Source organism: Sinocyclocheilus anshuiensis, unplaced genomic scaffold, assembly GCF_001515605.1.
Source record: "Sinocyclocheilus anshuiensis isolate Anshui unplaced genomic scaffold, SAMN03320099.WGS_v1.1 scaffold616, whole genome shotgun sequence".
Lineage (NCBI taxonomy): Eukaryota > Metazoa > Chordata > Actinopteri > Cypriniformes > Cyprinidae > Sinocyclocheilus > Sinocyclocheilus anshuiensis.
In genome coordinates, this window is record NW_015557083.1 from 206565 (window position 1) to 221714 (window position 15150).

A 15150-nucleotide genomic window follows, 5' to 3' on the forward strand; every position below is an offset into this window, starting at 1 on the left:
AGCAAATTCATTAATATAATATTTCCACTGGATGGCATGGACTATGACATGTAACTTATGGATAGTTGCTGCATCAGCATTCAGGACCAATACATTTTAGAATTCCATATGAATGACACTGAATTCAAACAAAACAAAATATTACAGACAATAAGAGTGTTTTAATTAGAATTATTGTCTCAAAATGGATTACACAAGTGTTGCGGGAATTAAGAGAGTGCCATACAGCTGCCATTCTCATGCAAACCCAACCGTTTAGGTCTGGATATTTTCCAGGGAATCTTTTAATTACAGTGAATTGAACTATGCTGGGTGGGCAAGATAAATAACAAGCAGCACAGGCACTATATGAAACAATTAACCTAATCTATATATTTAATTAAAATAACACATCTGGGAATGATTGTTGGTAATAGACAAGTACCTCACAAATCGAAGTGTCTAACACAATCACTTCCAAAAGCCTGCTCATAAAGAATTTCAGTAGACAAATGTGACACTCTTGTGGGCCTGATTTAAACACATTACTTCACTAGGAGAAAGCACTTTTATTTAGAGCATTCACATGCATGCCCTTTCTCATGAGTATTTATGAGTTTGGATGCACACTGCACTAAAACGTTCTCATGATTTAATACAAAAGTAAAACTCTTGTCAAATTAGCTTTATCCCTGCTCTTACTTATATTAGACTGTTAATGTAAAGGAAGTTACTAAAGCAACTAAGCATTTTTATAAACAATTGTGCATGAGATAGCTCTGGACTTTTACAATATAGCAGTCAGACTGGTATTTAAAAATAATAACAATAATAATAAAATAAGTAAGTAAATTAATGAATTAGTTTTAATGAATTAATGAATTAACTAACTATGTGTAGCAATGTTACCTCAATTTTTTGTTCTTGCTGAAACCTATTTCTGGTCAGCCATCTGAGTAGAAACAGATTTCACTACTGAGACATTATTTACAAAGGAATTATAAATATTAATAACCATCTAATGCAGAACAGTTCATTTATTTATTAGAAATCTTTGTCATATTTTGGTAGACCCTTTGAGAGTGTTTCAATTTACAGAGTGCCTTCTAATAATTTCTCATCATTTGTGTTGTTTTAAATATTATGCTATTATGCTAAATATAAAAAAGTATATACTAAAAGCCTACATTTCCATTTTGAAAATCAGTAGACATGTGGATAAACTCTAGCTTAAAAGCTGGCTGTTCAATTCTTTCTGATCTGCATAGGAGCAACTGAAAAAGTACATTGAAACATGCACACGATTCACAAGAAACATTGCTGTGAACCCCATAGGGGTCTTTGTATTGCTTGTAAACGTTCAAGCAGTCACAGAACCTGCTTACAATAAAATTACATTAACAGCAACAGCAGGCACACAATGACTTGGTTTGTGAGGCGTACAGGAAGGACACTTGTGTCGTGTTCCTGCGAGCCCCTTGTGTCTGCAGAGATGCCCACAGCGGAGCGTGTAAATGATTCCCCATGCAGCCCCTCCACTTTGACGGCAGTACGTTCGGAGGCCCAAGGTGAGTTGGGCTCCTTACCGCTAAGTGTCTGAGGGCGGACAAGCCCCTCAAACTATTATTGTAAGGACTGGCTCTGGCTGCAGTTTCTCAGAGAGCCGATGTCCACCGAATGAAAGAGCAATTTGTGCCATCTGTGCAGAACTGGACATGTGTTTCCCATTCTCCAAGCCTGTTGAGCCAGTCAGAGACCACATTAACATAAAAGAGAAGGTACGTCTGTTCTCCTATTTAGCCCCAAGCCTCTCAGGTTGATGGGAGAAGGCAGGCTCCTAAATTATGTAATTTATTATTATTTAAATCTTGTTTACTTTCTGTAGAGTGCATCAGAATGAGGCCGTGCGCAGCAGCTCCTGGGTGTCTGGAAATCGCACCGAGGGTCTCGTTAACCTCAGGTTTGGAAGATTCCCTCCCCCGTTTTCTTAAACACACTCCCACAGAAGCTTACCACAGTTTGGCGACCTAATGGTCCAGTTCCTGACATAGCCATCCATGTATGGGTATACCGCAGGAAGTAGGTGAAATAGTTCTGGGCACACGCTGCAGGGGCTCTGCAATGTGCAAAACTAAAACCTAGTTAGGCACGATCACTTTTATCCTTGTTCTCGCTGCAGACCTGGCTTAACTCTTTCCCGCATGTTCCCAGTGCGTGATATTGAAGCAAAAGCAAATTTGCTTTGGCTAAAGCTCAAGTTGTGAATTAATGGATGTTGCAGAAGTTTATTAGTGAACATGTACGGGAACATTTACATTGTGTCTTCCAGCGTATTCCAGGATAATGGGAAAACATTAGTTTCGCTCAGAGCCAAGTTAGTTTTATTCATAGTTTACAGGAATAATTTGCTCTGAAATAAAAACCCTGCCATTATTTATTCAGCTTTATGTCATTTTAGGCTCGTATCCTGTTATTTTTCTTTTATTTGAACACAAAAGAAGGCATTTTTATACAAAATTTTACAGATCAACAGCAACAGTTCATAGTGACCACAACTGTCAATCTGGAAGGACAAGTAGTCTATTTGATGTGCACTACTATATTCCAAGTTTTCTAAAGCCATTGTATGACGTTGATTCAAATTGTCAGTTTGTAAGTTTGAACATTTACATTTACATTTACATTTAGTCATTTAGCAGACGCTTTTATCCAAAGCGACTTACAATTGGGGGATACATAAAGCGATTCTTCTTAAGAGGCAAACAGACACAGGAAGTGGTTGTAATACCAAGTTCTTAGACATTGTTCAAATAAGTACAAGCTAGAAAGAGAAGGAATAAATAAAGAGAGAGAGTTTTTTTTTTTTTTTATGATGAAGTCAAGTAGCTTCGAAAGAGATGGGTTTTCAGCTGTCGCTTGAAAATTGTCAGGGACAGTTTGAATATGCAAATATATATTAGATGTTAAATGTGCTTTTACTTCCTTTTTAGAGTTTGACAGATGTGGTCACTATTGTAAGGAAGACAACTGGTTAAAACTTTTTTACAGTGTTCCTGTTAAATGTTACAACAGTAAATTATGCATAATTACAACTAACCCTAATCATAACACTATAATATGTACATATTATTTATTAATATTACTGGCACTTAACCTTTGTGCTGTGCTGAAATCCTTTACCTAATTTGGTAGTCCTGATCAAAAATGACAAGCCTTTAAAAAAAAAAAGAAAAAAAAAAGAAACAAAGCTTGTAAATCTCCCGTGCTATATTATTACCAAATCTTGGATTCAATCTTTTTAGCAACTTGTCGTCTTTCAAATAGCACAGATTTTATATTTCTTTTTGGAACTGATTGGCCGTTAGCCTCATTGATCTGAGCTTATGCACCTCAGTTTTTAAGTGAGGAAAAAAAAATTATTTGTGGATAATTTTGGCAATGTTCACTCAAAAACTGAGGTGCATAAGCTCAGAGCAGCAAAGCCTACGGTATGGTCAGTCAGTTCCAAAAAGAAAACCTATGCTAACTGAAAGAAAACATAGCATAACGAGAAATTTATAAGCAATGTTTTGTAGTCCAATTATTTTTGACTGGGAACACCACAAGTTTAACAAGGTGGGAAAAAAATCCCCCCAAAAAGTACAAATATTATATATATATATTGTCAAGTCATTACTCTGCGTGAGCAAAGTCAGTAAGTTTTAGTCCAAAGTGATAACATTAACTAGAATTTTCGGGAAAAAGAAAATAATTTCTGCATCAAAATGACCAGAACACAACATGAGGATTAAATGTGTAATTACACTGTAACAAGGACACCTTGAAGTAATGTGTAACCAATACATGCATTCCACTGGAAAAAAAAAAACCTACTTGATTTGGAGCAACATGATGGTAAGTATTCGTTTATTTGTATGTATTTATTGAATACTTGTTCCTTTTAGAAGTTACATACAATAGGATCTTTTCGCAAACAGTAAAATTTGTTTGTTGACTTTTGGAAGACTATTCGGTGCAAAACTTGGCATTATTTCACCAATGCTGAGTTTTACGTACATTTTCTTTAAAACTGCTCTCACTGAGGTGTGTGTAAGGCTGCCAGTAAGAAGAAGAACTTGAATGAGAGCAGGATCCTCACTGTGCCAGTCAGTGCCCTCTCCTGGACAACCTGTGGCAAACGGGCAGGAGCGAGTCAGAACCCGAATAGAGACCCAACTGCTTTCGTGTAACCATCACTAACATGGACTGAAGGTAGCAAATGAAGTCACTTCTCTGAATGTTTTCGTTCTTTGTCAGTATTCGTACCAACTTCCGTGCTTCTTCTCAAACGAAAACCGCACTTCAAATGAAGCCTGAGAAGGCAGAAATGCTGCATTTTTTTAAAGACATTAAAACAAGACAACAACAAAATGCACAATATTTATTCAAAGTGCACTCAAACCTTGCAAGTCAGACTACTGTAGAAAATAGTCGATATACCACTTAGACTTGACAGAGGCAAAAAGAGCAGTTTGCATAATGTGAAAGATGAACCATGGTCAGAAGTCATTATCATATGCGGCGGTGAATTTCACCTTCACGGCTCCACAGAGGAAGTTGCTGTTCAGTCAGATCACCTCTCTTGCGGAAGCACTTACGCTGTGTGCCTGCCAGCTAACAAGACAGTAGGAATAAATGAGCCTTTTGTCAGAGAGTAATGAATAGAATTTTGTGCAGTTTGATTAAATCATAATGTGTTTCGTAATGAATCTTCTCCCCATTCCATTATTCTGTGTGTTATCAGTGCTAAATATAGCTGTGTAATAGATTCATTTTTTTCCCTAGCTGCTTTACTCTGAGGTGATTCTTTTATGCATATGTCAGGTATATTTAACCACACTGAGAATCATCCAAATGCAGCTAAGAAGGTCTACACAATGATTCATAGCAGAACCATCTGAGAAATGTCAGCTGCATTGAAACATTTTCACACATGGAGTAAAAGTCAAAACAGAGGGAAATATAATATGTTATCCTGTGGTAAAATGGTTCTGTTTTACAGTCTCCCTAAAAAAATAGTTTTAACAGCTTCACATATCAGCCTTGTATATTTCGTTTTCATCTTCCCTCTCTTTATTCATCCGGGAATTTGCCCAGAACCGTTTACATTTTCCATCAAATGTTAAAATGCTCTATTATTCAATATCTGGTCAGCTAACATTTACCACCATAATGTATGTGTTTTAAATGAAATTTGGTTACAATTTTTATGAATTAACTGCAGAATGATGCTGTTTAACATCAAGGAATTTAAAACAAAACATTAACCCCAAGTCACTGACATTTTTATTTTATTTGAAATTTTTGAAAAACTTATTAAAGGATGCATTAAATTGGTCAAATGTGACAGTAAAGACATTTATGATGCTACAAAAGATTCATATTTCAAATAAATGCTGTTCTTTTTAACTTAATTTTTATCAAGCAATCCTGAAAAAAAAATGTATCACAGTTTCCACAAAAAAAAAAAAAAAGTAGCAAAACTGTTTTCAACATTGATAATAATAATACATGTTTCTTGAGCAGCAAGTCTATTAGAATGATTTCTGAAGGATCATGTGACACTGAAGACTGGAGTATTGATGCTGAAAATAAAGCTTTGCATCACAGAAATAAATTACATTTTAAAACACACATACACATTTAAATTATATTTCACAATGTTACTATTTTACAAATAAGCATAAGTGCAGCATGAGACTTCTTTCAAAAACACTAAAAATATTTTTTTTCTAATTTACTTTTAGTTACTTAATTCTTCAACGAAATATTTAAAAGTACTTAAACGCTCTTTTAATAAAATATTAAAAATACATAATGAAAAAAGAAAAATACAAATATATAAAATAAATGCTTTTTTACTATTTTGTATTTATGCTTCAACTTAATATTTCTATTATATATATTAATAGTAGACTTATTTGAATTGGATAAAAGTGTCTGTGAAGTAAATAAATGTAAATAACAAATAAGTGTTTAATTTTCCCAAAAGAGGGGGAAAACATTTAGATTGGATATTGCAATTCATTTGCGGAACTTTTGAAGTTTTTGATGTTTAGAATTACATTTTCACACTTTCTAAGCCAGAGCCTCATCATTAGTAGCTTGTTATCAGCGCTGCAGTGCTTGAGAAGTGACTGTCCTCTGGCCCTGATGTGGAGGCCCACTTGCCACTGATACCGTCAGGACGTTTGTAGTTTTCTCACGTCGCTCACTTCCACATTCCAAGAGGCTCTCTGGAGACTCTGATCTCCATCCCTCCCGTCTCAACCCTCACCTTCCAGCCCGCACCTGCTGTTTCCCCGGCAACAGAGCAGGTGCTCCCTTGGTGTGGCCGGGTCGTCTCCCTTGACAGCCGGCCCTCCCAATCCGCAATGGCCTCAAAAACAACAACAGATCGGCCACACAGCCTCTGCACATCAGCAGAGCCAACCCAGTGTCAGAGCGGTTAAACAACTGGACAAAGTGAGAACCAATGTCACCTACATACATGTGCACAGCAGGACACTTTTTATCTATCAATTAATTATTCATTAACTTGGCAGAAGGGTTCTCAAGGATGTTACTTAGGTGGTATATCATGCACAACCTACATGTATATGCTCAAAACCATGATGCATATTCTGAGAGCAGACTTTACGTTTTTAAGGAGAAAGTGTTTGGTTTTGGACTGCAGGCGGACCTTCTTCTCTATGTTTGTCCTTATTTTTCTGTTTTTCTGAAATATTGTCCTGCTGTAACCTTGATCACAGACACAGAGGTAAATCTCAAGGAGACCCGCTGTTAGTTCAGGAGGGTCACTGGTGGCCTGTGGAGGTGTAATGAGCAACAATAGGAATTTAACAAACAAAAGTTTAGTATGGAGATTACAAATATATAGTTGCACCTGCTTGTATTAGCAAGTTTTATAGGATTTATTGGCCACTTTCAGATCCAGTGATGTAAATAGCTAATGGATAAAAAAAATAATTGTTTGTATATAACAAAGTATAAGTAAAAATGCTCAGCTTCAGTCGTAAAGCTTAGTCTTTATGCTTTAGGCCCTTTAAATCATTGCGCTTAACATACGTTTTCCTACATCCAGAGAAAAAAATAATAGGTCTGGATTAATAAGACATTAATTAACAGTTAGAGCCAGCATGATTACTTTGACACTGTTTCAAAATGATATGCAGTTAGCATTGTAAGGCATCATAGGTGTGATCTCAATGTAATAGTTGTTCCAAAAGGTAGTCAGTATAACTAGCTTCTAGGGGTTCGTTCATTCGCTCATTTTGAAGCTCAACTGGAAATGAATGAAACACAAATGTGTTTTCAGAAGTCAAACTTTTTTAATTTCAAAAAGATTCTAAAAAATGTGTTACTCATGATGTAAGATGGTTAAAAAAAACAGTGAGATGTAGTCTTCACACTCTCATGGCAATTCGTAAATATTGAATGTTTGAATTGGTGCCTAATTTATAAGAATCCATACATTCTTATTTGTACATTTTTGTATGTTCTGCTCATGCTCCACTGCCAGTTTAGGTTTAGAGGTGGACCTTAATGCTTACTTTTTCTAAAAAAAACCAAACAAACCCCATTATACGAATTCATAGAACTGATCACAAGAACACATCCTGTGAGAACGATCCATGAGATACTATATACCTAATTTTGGCCAAATTTTGGGACATGTATCCATTATGAAAAACCAATGTCATAATTCACTGCGAAAAGTTCAGTGGAAAAATGTTATATATATATATATATATATATATATATATACAAGCAATTGTACAAGCAATATATATAACGAATGAGCAATGTTGGAAATGAGAAATGTTGACTATACTGCACTTTAATAATAAAAAATAAGATAAGCAATAGTTAATCTAATCTAATTATGACATATTATTTTACCCAAAATGTTTAAAAAAATTTATTTTATACTTATTACAGTGTCACATTGTTAGCTTAACATTCTAAGCCAAACACATTTGAACTTTTTTGCTTCCTAGTTTTTCAAATCAGTCACATATCAAGTTCCAGCATGTTACTGTAGAAAGTGAATGCTAATGTACAGTACAGTATGTGCAACCTAATCTCACAGGAAAACATAACTATTTTACGAGGTGGCGATTTTAGTATGAATTTGTACAATGTGAATAGTATGAAAACGTATGATTTTTAGAAAAAGTAAACATGAAGGGTCCACCAGCCCACCCTAAAACATAACCATCATTGGGACGTCAGCAGATCACTCAAAAAATATGAATGAGATTGTACGTATTCATACGAATTAGCCACCAATTCATCAAAATGTATAGTTACGAATTGCCATATTGTTTTGGTATAAGTAGTAGATTCGGCCCCACTTTATATTAAGTGGCCTTAACTACTATGTACTTACATCAAAAATTAAGTACAATGTACTTATTGTGTTCATATTGTATTGCAAAACACTTTTGCTACTGTCTAGGTGTGATACGGGTAAGGTTAGGGACAGGTTTGTTGGTATGGGTAGGTTTAAGGGTGGGTTAAGGTGTAAGGGATGGGTCAACTGTGTAATTATAAATGTAATTACAGAAATTAATTACAGATGTAATTACATGCAGGTATTTTAAAAATATAAGTACAATGTAAAAACATGTATGTACACAATAAGTACATTGTACCAAATTATTAATTTAAATGTAAGTACATAGTTGTTAAGGCCACTTAATATAAAGTGGGTAGATTTTGTGTTGTAGGTTTTGAAACAGAGCCTTTGTGCCGTGCTCCTCGTCTCTCTATCTATACTGAAGAATGTAAATGAGCCAGTGGTTTTCACTGAGGTGAGTGTGGGTCAGCAAGATCAAGACCAGCTGGATGCACACAGGGAAGATTTGTGCATGAACCTTAAGGGGCATCCTACTGCAAGGTCATCTTAAGGTTATTAGCCTAATATAGGATAGGGTCACACCAGCAGCGTGGGTTTTTACTAGGCCAAATGAGATCAGGGGACCCGGGGCCATCATCTGGCCCCACTGTTGTGATAGGCAGCATGTTTGTTTCCTCAGGAGCATGGAGGCTTTTCTCTGGGGAGCTCCTATCTAGTATGACCGGGACTGGGGTCAGGCCCTGTGATAAGGGCATTTCTTTCCCTCCTCAGGGGTCAGAAGAAGTCTGGAGATGGAGATTGTCTACATTGGCTAGTCCTGTGCAGGTGCCTGTTCATAGTAACCCCAAATGTTCATCATTTGCTGTTTGTTTTTTGCCTTCAGCAAGAGAAGTCTGCAGCAGATAAGTAAGTCTGTTTATTCTGTCTTAGGTTTAGACCAATGAGATTTGCATAATATATTCTGGCAGCAGTCCATATATATATATATATATACAGGTTTGGGGTATTAGACAACTATGCTGACTAGTTGTTCAGATACCAGACAAAACTGATATTTTCTGACAGGATCTAACATTTTTATCCAGTTGTGTTTTTTTGTTGGGCTTAAAGTCAAATACGTCTAGATGGTGTAACTGTCTGGGGATTGTGATAAAGAAAAAAGTCTGAAATTCTGAAAGGGCTGAAAAGGTACAGGTGACGAGGGAGCTTCAGGAGAACAACAGTGATGAGATGTTGTCAGGCCATATGTCAGTAAAAAAACGAATTCTCCTGTCCTGTCAGCCATTATACTGTGCTTGTAACACGTGTTCTTCAATTGTACGCACAAATGCGGCGGTGCGTGGTGTAGCCTATATCATTTCATAATAAAGTGCAAAGGAAACTACAAGCATGCAGTTACCAAAAAGTCGATTAAAGCTGCCTTAAAACTGTGCATGCATATAAGTATTTGTTATATGTGTCATATTTAAGAACACATCTCTGAAATGCAATGGTTTTCAAAACCGTCTCCCTCATCTAACACACCCGATTCAACTCGTCAAGTGCGTCAGAAAAGGTAAAGAGTTATTAAAACATACTATGTGTGTCAGATCCACAACAACTGGGGCAGTCATGGCCTAATGGTTAGAGAGTCGGACTTGTAACCCGAAGATTGTGGGTTCAAGTCTCAGGTCTGGCAGGGATTTTAGGTGGTGGTAGTGAATAACCAGCACTCTTTTCCACCCTCAATACCACGACTGAGGTGAGACCCTTGATCCCTTGCTTCCCGGGCACCGCTGCCCACTGCTCCAGGGGTGTGTGTGTTCACTACTGTGTGTGTGAACTTGGATGGGTTAAATGCAGAGCACAAATTCCGAGTATGGGCCACCATGTTTATCCTCGTGTCACTTCACTTTACTTTACTTTACAAGGAAATTCAGCTTTATACATCAAAATAGACTTGCCATCATAATTTGTCAGGGCATAATTTTGACTTTTGTAGCACTTCTTGACTGTATTACAAAGTGTTCACTGGTGCTGTAAATAAACTTGCAGAGCTAAACGTCAGGTCCCATTTTGCCAATATTTGATGTGCCTGAATTATTCATCGGTCCTATTTCAATATTCCTGCTATATTCTAAGATGTAGTCACCATTGCGTTGCGTAGTGTGGTGTTTCTATAAAGCCCTTTATAAAGGCTTTCCCTAGCAAGAATATTTTTGATTCTTGTGAAGCTGCACTTTATTTTGGCACATTTGTATATTTTTACTTCAATTATTTTCAGCAGTGCAAGCATAGATGATTTTGGTGGGGCAAACAGATGTGCAAAGTGTCTGACAGGAAGTGTTCCCCTCCCCTCAGGACTTAACTTAATTAGAAAGTGTTGGTGCTGGTGAGGTGTTAGAGAGAAAGAGACAAACAGAGAAATGGCAAGCGATGAAGGGGAAGCTGAGGTGAGGAGAGGCATGGCATGGCACTAACAGACAGGAGAGTAAATTAGTGAGTAAAGTGAAAAATATGCAGAGTGATGGAGACGAAAGTGTGTGTGCATAAGAGGTGAGAGGACGACAGATGCAGGGAATGATGAGCTAAACTAGAAAAAAAAGGGGGAGGGGAAGATGAGACAGGTACGAGTGTGTGGTGGCTGACAGGACTGACCCTATGTGTCTATTGGTGCAGAAGAAATCCTCTCAATAACATTCAAAATGGCAGATATTATGTAAAAATAAAATGTATAGCTTGTCTAAAACTGATTTTAATACATGGTTTAATACATGCCTGATTACAGCTGGAAAATGCTAACATTATTTTTGAATGCTCACAGAGTACACATGGTGTCAATTTAATACACTTTTGTTAACCCAACCACAGCTCAGCCACAATGAATGTGAACTAGGTTTGAAATTTGCATTATATAGAAAAGTAACTATATGTTGGGAATCGTTCACCCAAAATTTACTCATTTACTCACCCCCATGTCATTCCAAATCTTTATGCTGTTTTTTTTTTGTTTTTGTTTTTTTATGTGAAACACAAAAGCATTTTAGTTTTTATTTATTTTTTTATTATTAAATGTAATTCAAGAACCACTGTGACTATATCATTGAGTTCAGTTCACTGACAGTGATCTGGTCACACACACACATATATATATATATATATAAAAAGACATAATATTTGAATATAAGGCTAAGGTTAGCTTGACCTTGAAAAAGAAAGGTGCGTCAAAGAGTTAAAGCTGTTAAGTTCACAGCCTTTTTCCTGATTTTCATTCACTTTTTTTGCTTCAAATCAAAGTCTGTAATGTTGTGATTCTCCTTGTAGCTGGTTGTTCTGGTTCATGCCTTATAACTCTTTAACAAAGACTTTTCTTCCTAATGGGAAAAAATACATGCAGCACTAATGCACCCTGTATTGTTTATTATGATGTGTGTTTTTTATGTTAGGTAGTATTATGAGCAAATTCCGAGTATGGGCCACCATGTTTATCCTCGTGTCACTTCACTTTACTTTACTTTACAAGGAAATTCAGCTTTATACATCAAAATAGACTTGCCATCATAATTTGTCAGGGCATAATTTTGACTTTTGTAGCACTTCTTGACTGTATTACAAAGTGTTCACTGGTGCTGTAAATAAACTTGCAGAGCTAAACGTCAGGTCCCATTTTGCCAATATTTGATGTGCCTGAATTATTCATCGGTCCTATTTCAATATTCCTGCTATATTCTAAGATGTAGTCACCATTGCGTTGCGTAGTGTGGTGTTTCTATAAAGCCCTTTATAAAGGCTTTCCCTAGCAAGAATATTTTTGATTCTTGTGAAGCTGCACTTTATTTTGGCACATTTGTATATTTTTACTTCAATTATTTTCAGCAGTGCAAGCATAGATGATTTTGGTGGGGCAAACAGATGTGCAAAGTGTCTGACAGGAAGTGTTCCCCTCCCCTCAGGACTTAACTTAATTAGAAAGTGTTGGTGCTGGTGAGGTGTTAGAGAGAAAGAGACAAACAGAGAAATGGCAAGCGATGAAGGGGAAGCTGAGGTGAGGAGAGGCATGGCATGGCACTAACAGACAGGAGAGTAAATTAGTGAGTAAAGTGAAAAATATGCAGAGTGATGGAGACGAAAGTGTGTGTGCATAAGAGGTGAGAGGACGACAGATGCAGGGAATGATGAGCTAAACTAGAAAAAAAAGGGGGAGGGGAAGATGAGACAGGTACGAGTGTGTGGTGGCTGACAGGACTGACCCTATGTGTCTATTGGTGCAGAAGAAATCCTCTCAATAACATTCAAAATGGCAGATATTATGTAAAAATAAAATGTATAGCTTGTCTAAAACTGATTTTAATACATGGTTTAATACATGCCTGATTACAGCTGGAAAATGCTAACATTATTTTTGAATGCTCACAGAGTACACATGGTGTCAATTTAATACACTTTTGTTAACCCAACCACAGCTCAGCCACAATGAATGTGAACTAGGTTTGAAATTTGCATTATATAGAAAAGTAACTATATGTTGGGAATCGTTCACCCAAAATTTACTCATTTACTCACCCCCATGTCATTCCAAATCTTTATGCTGTTTTTTTTTTGTTTTTGTTTTTTTATGTGAAACACAAAAGCATTTTAGTTTTTATTTATTTTTTTATTATTAAATGTAATTCAAGAACCACTGTGACTATATCATTGAGTTCAGTTCACTGACAGTGATCTGGTCACACACACACATATATATATATATATGATACTTAAAAAAAAATACTAATGAAACTATTAAAATGACAAAAGCACAAAACATTTGTATTCAAAATATTTATTGATTTATTGATTTTTATCAACACTTAAGAACAATAAATAAAGATAAATGACCAAACAAAGTAAAGGACAAATATGCCCTTTACACACACATACAAAACAACAACAACATGGAATAGAAAAAGTATTTAAACAACTTGAGGGCACAGACATAAATGACAAGATTTCCATTTTTGGGTGAACTATTATACTATTCTATAAATCATTGTATATACCAGCAAGTCCAATCGCTACAGATTCTGAAATGCTCATGACAGACGTCACACCCTTAGCTTGTCTACACCTTACAGCTATTGGTTTTCATTTATATAATGTTCAATTCCCACAGAGAAGGAATTGGAAATGTTACTATGTGGACTATCTTGACCACGAAGATCATCTTTATTGTGCCTCTCTTTTCTCTGTTCCCTCAGCTAAAGCTAACCGATTCTAGCTTTAGCTTCACTATAGTGGTGATGCCAGTTTTCATTTGTGTTTCTCCTGCCAGTCAAAAAATCACATCTATAAAGGTCATGAATAGAGTTAAATAATCCTTGTGGAGTATTGAACTCTTCCCCATGAATTAAATGATCAGTTTTAAACTGAAATGAATATGACAGTAGGGTTAAACACAGTAGTGCTGATAATTCTTTGTGACAAGTGCCTTGACCCCAACTGACATATATTTAATGCCTGTCTGTTCTCATCCTTACTCTTAAGTTTCAATCCCTCTCTTTGTTTTTAATATTAAAAGCCAAATAGCTCTTTATCAACGCAACATTTAGTATTTCCTTTGCCCAACATCCAGTAATCAGACAATTTTAGATTATCTGCCAGCTTTAAAAAAAAAAAAAAAAAAAAAAAGATTGTACAATCACAATTTTATGAGGGCTGTCAAAGTAATGTTAATTTAGCAATACTAAATGTATTTAATTAAGTGAAATTAATAAAACAAATCTAATTCATTAAACATTAAAAACAGCACATTCTATTTGGAAGTATGACTGAAACAACATGATCTGAGCTATTTTTGTTGTTTACCATTTGCATGCGAATCCTTGCGTTAACATGCAAATCCCCATGTTAACCAACTTTCAAGACTTTAAAATTTTCTAGTTTATAACTGACCAACTTCTAAAAACAAATTTAGAGTTGTCTTTGTAAAGAAATATGTAGCTGTGATGCTGTACAAACTCCTCCAGTGTGAATAGTCTCACGAGTCTGCAGCTGCAGTGATGCTGTAGTTACGCTGACGTGAAGCTGAAGCGAAGCTCACGCTTGCGGTGTCAAACAGGCATTAGTTAATGCATTAACTAATTGTCATGGGTAGATGGCTGCAATGAAGAGCACGATGAGGGAGATACTCAAACATCTTTTAATCTAATACACAATAACCAGGAGAATAACGAGGAGCAACACAACAACGTACAGTACACATCAACGTTAAACAATACAGGACGAAGAACTGAGCGCTTAATTACAAAGGGCAAACAAATGACCTAATGAGTTAATTAACAAGATAACAGGTGAATGGGATGAATGAAACACTCTGGAAAACTAGGTCAAAGGAAATCAGCAACTGAACACAATGAAAACTAAGACAAAACAGAACATAACCCTGACATTACTCCCCAACCAACATCAACATAGGCTACATTTGTGAATGCACATTTTCTGCAATGCTGAGCGTCAAGTCACGCTTCCGTGCGCGTCTTACAGACTGCAACTTACAATCGCAACTTCATTGTGCTGTTACTCCTTTCGAGCCGAATTTCACAAAGTTGGTCAGCTCCCAACAGCATCAGATGTTGTATTAATGGTGAGTAGAATTATTTATTTATTTATTTATTTATTTCAATTAATGTAATCGATTAGATATCATAATATTTAGGCTATAATATTATAAATCTGGTTGGTTTGTATTGTTAACGTAATATGTAAATGATGTGCGTGCGGCCCGTGAGGCTTGCACTTGGACCATAGTGCGG